The sequence below is a fragment of the Aptenodytes patagonicus genome, unplaced genomic scaffold (assembly GCF_965638725.1).
Source record: "Aptenodytes patagonicus unplaced genomic scaffold, bAptPat1.pri.cur scaffold_448, whole genome shotgun sequence".
In the NCBI taxonomy this organism is placed as follows: domain Eukaryota; kingdom Metazoa; phylum Chordata; class Aves; order Sphenisciformes; family Spheniscidae; genus Aptenodytes; species Aptenodytes patagonicus.
Window position 1 is genome coordinate 29,348 of NW_027472351.1, and position 5,505 is coordinate 34,852.

The window sequence follows — 5,505 nt, forward strand, 5'->3', positions numbered from 1 at the left end:
GTTTGGGGGGGCTATAGGAAGTCGGGATGAGCCATATGGGGGCTGATGGCGATCAACGTTGAGTTTGGGGGGGCACAATGGTGGGGGGGGGGGGGATGATGGTCCCGGAGGCAGGGGCTGGATTTTGGGGGGGGGGTGGGTAGTGCAAACTGAGACTAAATTTGGGGGGGGTCACGAAGATCCTGCCTCAGTTTGGGGGGGCCTATGGAGGGAGCAGCCAAATTGGGGCGGGAGGGGGGGTTGGTGGAGGCTGGGGCTCACTTTGGGGGGGGCTCAGCAACCAGAGCTCAGTTTGGGGGGGGGGGGGGCCTCATGGAGCTCCTGGCTCGGTTTGGGGGGGGCCACGGGATTCATTTTTGGGGTGCAAAGATCAGGGAGTCACTCTGGAGGGAGCATGGAGGCTGGGGGCGTCACTTTGGGGGTGCAGGGACTGGGGAGAGGCCCTTTGCAGGGGGGGCCATGGAAGATAGGGGGGTCACTTTGGGGGTGCAGAGACTCAGGGGGTCACTTTGGGGGAACCACAGATGGGGGTGTCACTTTGGGGGCGCAGAGCCCCCCCCCCCAGCCAATGCCCAGGCCCATGGGGGGTTGGGGAGGGGGTTCCCCTCCCCTCCCCCCCATCCTCTCACCTGGGGGTGCAGCGGTGGGTGGGGGCGGGGCGGGGGGCGGGGGGGGGCCCCGGGGCCGCCCGCCTGCCCCAGGGCATGCTGGGAAGGGGGGGCCTCATCCTGCGCTGGCGGCCGCCGGGCCGAGCCCTCGTCCAGCTCCTGGGCACCCGGGCGGCCCAGCCTGCGCTCCGCCGAGCCGCCTGGGGCGGGGGGCACGGGAGGGGAGGGTGTCAGGGTGGGGGGGCACCCATAGGTGCTGCCCCACCCCTCCTCCCCAGCACCCATAGGTGCTGCCGCCCCACCTGTGTGCGCGGGGCCCTCCTCCTCCTCCTCACACTCCACTTCCACGGTGTCGGTGGCGCGGGGGGGGGCACTCCTGGGGGGAGAGGGGAGGGTGGGTGACCCCCACCCGTGGGTGCTGCCTCTCACCCGTGGGTGCTGCCCTCCCCAAAACTGCCCCCGGATGAGGGGAGGCCCCTGCCCCCACCGCTGACCCCGGGCGCCCTCTGAACTTTGACCTGTGCCAGGCGGGTGCCCCGCTTAGGGGTCCCTGCCCCCTGGCAGGGTCCCAAGCCCCACATGGAGGTCCCCTGCCCACGGCGGGACCCTCAGGGTGCCCCATGCCCCACAGGGAGACTCCATGGGTGCCCCAAGTGAGGGACCCTCACCCCCGTGGAACCCTCTGGGTGCCCCACGCCAGGGTCCTGCGTCCCACTTGGGGGTCCCCAAACCCCACAGCCGGACCCTCAGGGTGCCCCACGCTGGGGTCCCTCACCCCACACTGAGGTCCCCAAGCCCCACAGCGGGGACCCTCGCGGTGCCCCACGTTAGGGTCCCCTTGCGGGTGCCCCACACCGGGGCCCTCGCCCACAGCGCCACCCTAGGGGGGGGTGCCCCCACATTGGGGTCCCTCTGGGTGCCCCCGCTCGGGAGACCCTCACTGCGCACCGGGCTCCCTCACCCCACCGCAGGGTTCCCTCACCCTGTACGAGGCCCCTACGGGTGCCCCACAGCGGTGACCGCCGCCCCGCGGCGAGCCGCTGGGGTGCCCCATGGCTGGGTCCCATACCGGGCCCCTCGCCGCAACCCGGGTCCCCAAGCCCCACACCGGGGACCTGCACCCCGCACCAGCACCCTCCGGGTGTCCCACACGGGGGTCCCCTCGCCGGCCCCCCTCGCCTCCCGGCCCCTCTCCCCCGGGGGTCCCCCTCGCCGGCCCCCCTCGCCTCCCGGCCCCTCTTCCCCACGCCGCCCCTCCCCCTCTTCCCGCCCTTTCCCGGGAGGGGGAGGGGGGGGCGCCGCGCTCCCGTTACCGATCGCTCCCGGCCGTTCCCGCCGCAGCCCCGGCACCTCACCGGGGGAGGAGGGGGGGGGGGGGGGGGAGGGCGGGCGGAGGGACCCGGGGAGGCGCCTCCCCGCTCCGCCTCCGCCGGCCTCAGCCCCGCCGCGGAGCCGCCGCCATCCGCCGCCGCAAAATGGCCGCCGCCCCCCCCGGCCCCGCCGCCGTCTTCCCCCCCCCTCCCCCCCTCGCTCCGCCGCCCCCCCCCCGCCGCTCCCCCCCCCCTCCCCGCCGCCGCCCGGGGGGCTCACGGGAAATGGAGTCCGCCGCGCCGGAGCCAGCGGCAAAATGGCGGCGGCCGCGCGCGCGCGCTGCCGGCCGAGGGGGCGGGGCCGGCGAGACCTCGCGAGAGCTCGGCCGCCGGCGACGGCGCTCTCGCGAGATTTCACCCACGCTACCCCCCCCACCCCCCCCCCCCCCCGCCGAGGCGCGCCCCGGGGTCTCGCGAGAGCGCGACGGGCGGGCGAGAGGCGGGAGGAGGGGGAAGATGGCGGCGGGCGGCGCGTGGCGGCCGGACACGCCCCCCTCGAGGGGGCGGGGCCTGGCTGGGGGGCGGGGCGCGCCGCGAACGGAGCCCGGTGGCTCCGCCCCCGCGGCCCCGGCGGATGACGTCGCGTGCCCCCCCCTCGAGTGACGTCACGGCTCGGGCACGTGGCGGCGAGACGGCCCCGGGGATGATGGCGGCCATGTTGGGTCAGCCCCGGGGGCTGATGGGGGGCGGCCATGTTGGGTCAGCCGCGGGGGCTGATGGGAGGGCAGCCATGTTGGGTCAGCCCGCGGGGCTGATGGGAGGGCAGCCATGTTGGGTCAGCCGCGGGGGCTGATGGGGGCGGCCATGTCGGGTCAGCCCGCGGGGGCTGATGGGGGCGGCCATGTTGGGTCAGCCGCGGGGGCTGATGGGAGGGCAGCCATGTTGGGTCAGCCGCGGGGGCTGATGGGGGGCGGCCATGTTGGGTCAGCCCGGGGGCTGATGGGGGGCGGCCATGTTGGGTCAGCCGCGGGGCTGATGGGGGCGGCCATGTTGGGTCAGCCGCGGGGGCTGATGGGAGGGCAGCCATGTTGGGTCAGCCGCGGGGCTGATGGGAGGGCAGCCATGTTGGGTCAGCCGCGGGGCTGATGGGGGCGGCCATGTTGGGTCAGCCGCGGGGGCTGATGGGAGGGCAGCCATGTTGGGTCAGCCGCGGGGGCTGATGGGGAGGGCAGCCATGTTGGGTCAGCTGCGGGGGCTGATGGGGGCGGCCATGTTGGGTCAGCCGCGGGGGCTGGTGGGAGGGCAGCCATGTTGGGTCAGCTGCGGGGGCTGATGGGAGGGCAGCCATGGTGGGTCAGCCGCGGGGGCTGATGGGAGGGCCAGCCATGGTGGGTCAGCCGCAGGGGCTGATGGGGGCGGCCATGTTGGGTCAGCCGCAGGGGCTGATGGGGGCGGCCATGTTGGGTCAGCCACAGGGGCTGATGGGGGCGGCCATGTTGGGTCAGCGCGGGGGCTGATGGGGGCGGCCATGTTGGGTCAGCCGCGGGGGCTGATGGGGGCGGCCATGTCGGGTCCATGTAGCTGAGCCAGGCGCCCCTGCAGCTCCTCCTCCAGGTCAGGGTGTGGCTCCAAGGAGGCGGGGCCGGTGGTGGGAGGCGGGGCCTGTGCATTGAGGGGGCAGGGCTCTCCAGTGGGCTCCCGTGGGGGAGGGGATGCCCCCACGTCCTCACCCATGGGGACGTCAGGGACAGGGGGATGTCCTGGGGATGGAGCCATCTCGTGCCCCATAGGGTCCCCCCTCGTGGCCCTGTATGTGTCCTCACAGCCCCACGTGTCCCCTACAGCCCCCCCATCCTCCCTCTGTCCCCTACAGTGTCCCCTATAGCCCCCATACCTCCTGTCCCCTCTAGTCCCTCATACCCCACGTGTCTCCTACAGCTCCCCACCCTGTCTCCTATAGTCCTACGTAACCCCTATATTCCCATCCCCCATAGCCCCCTGCCCCTCCATGTCCCCTACAGCCCCCCCATCCCCTACAGCCCCCATCCGCCATGTGTCTCCTATAGGGTCCCCTATAGCCCCTCATACCCCATGTGACTCCTATCCATGTCCCCTATAGCCTCACCTATTCCCTATATTCCTCTCCCCCACGCCTCCTATAGCCCCCCCATGTGTCCCCTACACCTCTCATCCCATCCCCTATAGCCCCCGTATCCCCTATAGGCCCTCCATCCCCCACATCCCCTATAGCCCCCGTATCCCCTATAGCCCTCCCATCCCCCCATCCCCTATAGCCCCCGTATCCCCTATAGCCCCCCATCCCCCCCATCCCCTATAGCCCCCGTATCCCCTATAGCCCTCCATCCCCCATCCCCTATAGCCCCCGTATCCCCTATAGCCCCCCATCCCCCCCATCCCCTATAGCCCCCCTATCCCCTATAGCCCTCCATCCCCCCACATCCCCTATAGCCCCCGTATCCCCTATAGCCCCCATCCCCCCCATCCCCTATAGCCCCCGTATCCCCTATAGCCCTCCATCCCCCACATCCCCTATAGCCCCCGTATCCCCCCCTATAGCCCCCCATCCCCTATAGCACCCGTATCCCCTATAGCCCCCCATCCCCCCACATCCCCTATAGCCCCCGTATCCCCTATAGCCCCCATCCCCCCACATCCCCTATAGCCCCCGTATCCCCTATAGCCCCCCATCCCCCCACATCCCCTATAGCCCCCGTATCCCCTATAGCCCCCCATCCCCCCACATCCCCTATAGCCCCCGTATCCCCTATAGCCCCCCCCCCCAGTTTTAGGACACTTTGGGTGTTTTTGACATTTTTTTATCTAAAAGGAGCAGAAACGGCGTCGAAAAATCCCCGTTTTCACCCCGAAATGCGTGGGGGGGGAGGGGCCACCCCGGGGGGAGGGGGGGGGCAAGGGTCACAGGGGGTCCCCAAAAGTCATGGGGGGTCCCCAAAGGTCACGGGTGGCCCCAAAGGGACATGAAAGGGACGAGGGTGTCCCCAAGGGAGGGTGACCCGGGGGACAGGAGAGGACAAGGCACTTTGGGGGGCAGGGGGTGGCTCTAGGTGACCCAGGGGACACGGGTGACACCATGGTGCCCAGGAGAAGACAAGGAACAGGGCAATGTCCCACGCCTCCCTAGATGCCGCCAGCAGTGGCCATCTTGGAGGGGACACCCCACATCTCCTGAGGACAGGGTAGCCCTGGCGTGGCTCTAGGTGACCCCAGGGGCCATGAGTGACACTGTGGTGGTCCACGAGGGGACAAGGAACACAGCGATGTCTCCAAGCCCCCCCTAGATGCCACCACTAGTGGCCACTTCGGAGGGGACGCCCACATCTCCCGGGGCCACGGTGGCCCTGGGGGACCCCGGGGTGCCTCTAGGTGACCCCAGGGGACACGGCAACACCGAGCCTCCCTAGATGCCACCAGCAGTGGCCATCGTGGAGGGGACACCCCATGTCTCCTGGGGACACGGTGGCCCCAGGGTGGCCCTAGGTGGCCCCAGGGGATGCGGGTGATCCGTTGGGGACGCGGGCGGGGCCAGGGGGTGTCACAGGAAGTAG

General features: G+C 71.1%; 1 long non-coding RNA gene across 2 annotated transcripts; it reads right to left on the reverse strand.

Annotated features, from left to right (window-relative positions):
- Positions 1-723: 723 nt before the first annotated feature.
- LOC143173905 (uncharacterized) lies at positions 724-2,247 on the reverse strand. Of its 2 annotated transcripts, none has more exons than XR_012997829.1 (3): positions 2,199-2,247; positions 911-984; positions 724-808 (listed from the first exon to the last, which is right to left on the reverse strand). It is a non-coding gene; the product is annotated as an uncharacterized LOC143173905 (long non-coding RNA). The 2 variants fall into 2 exon arrangements; XR_012997828.1 differs by lacking the exon at positions 2,199-2,247 and adding an exon at positions 1,922-1,956.
- Between the last annotated feature and the right edge of the window lie 3,258 nt (positions 2,248-5,505).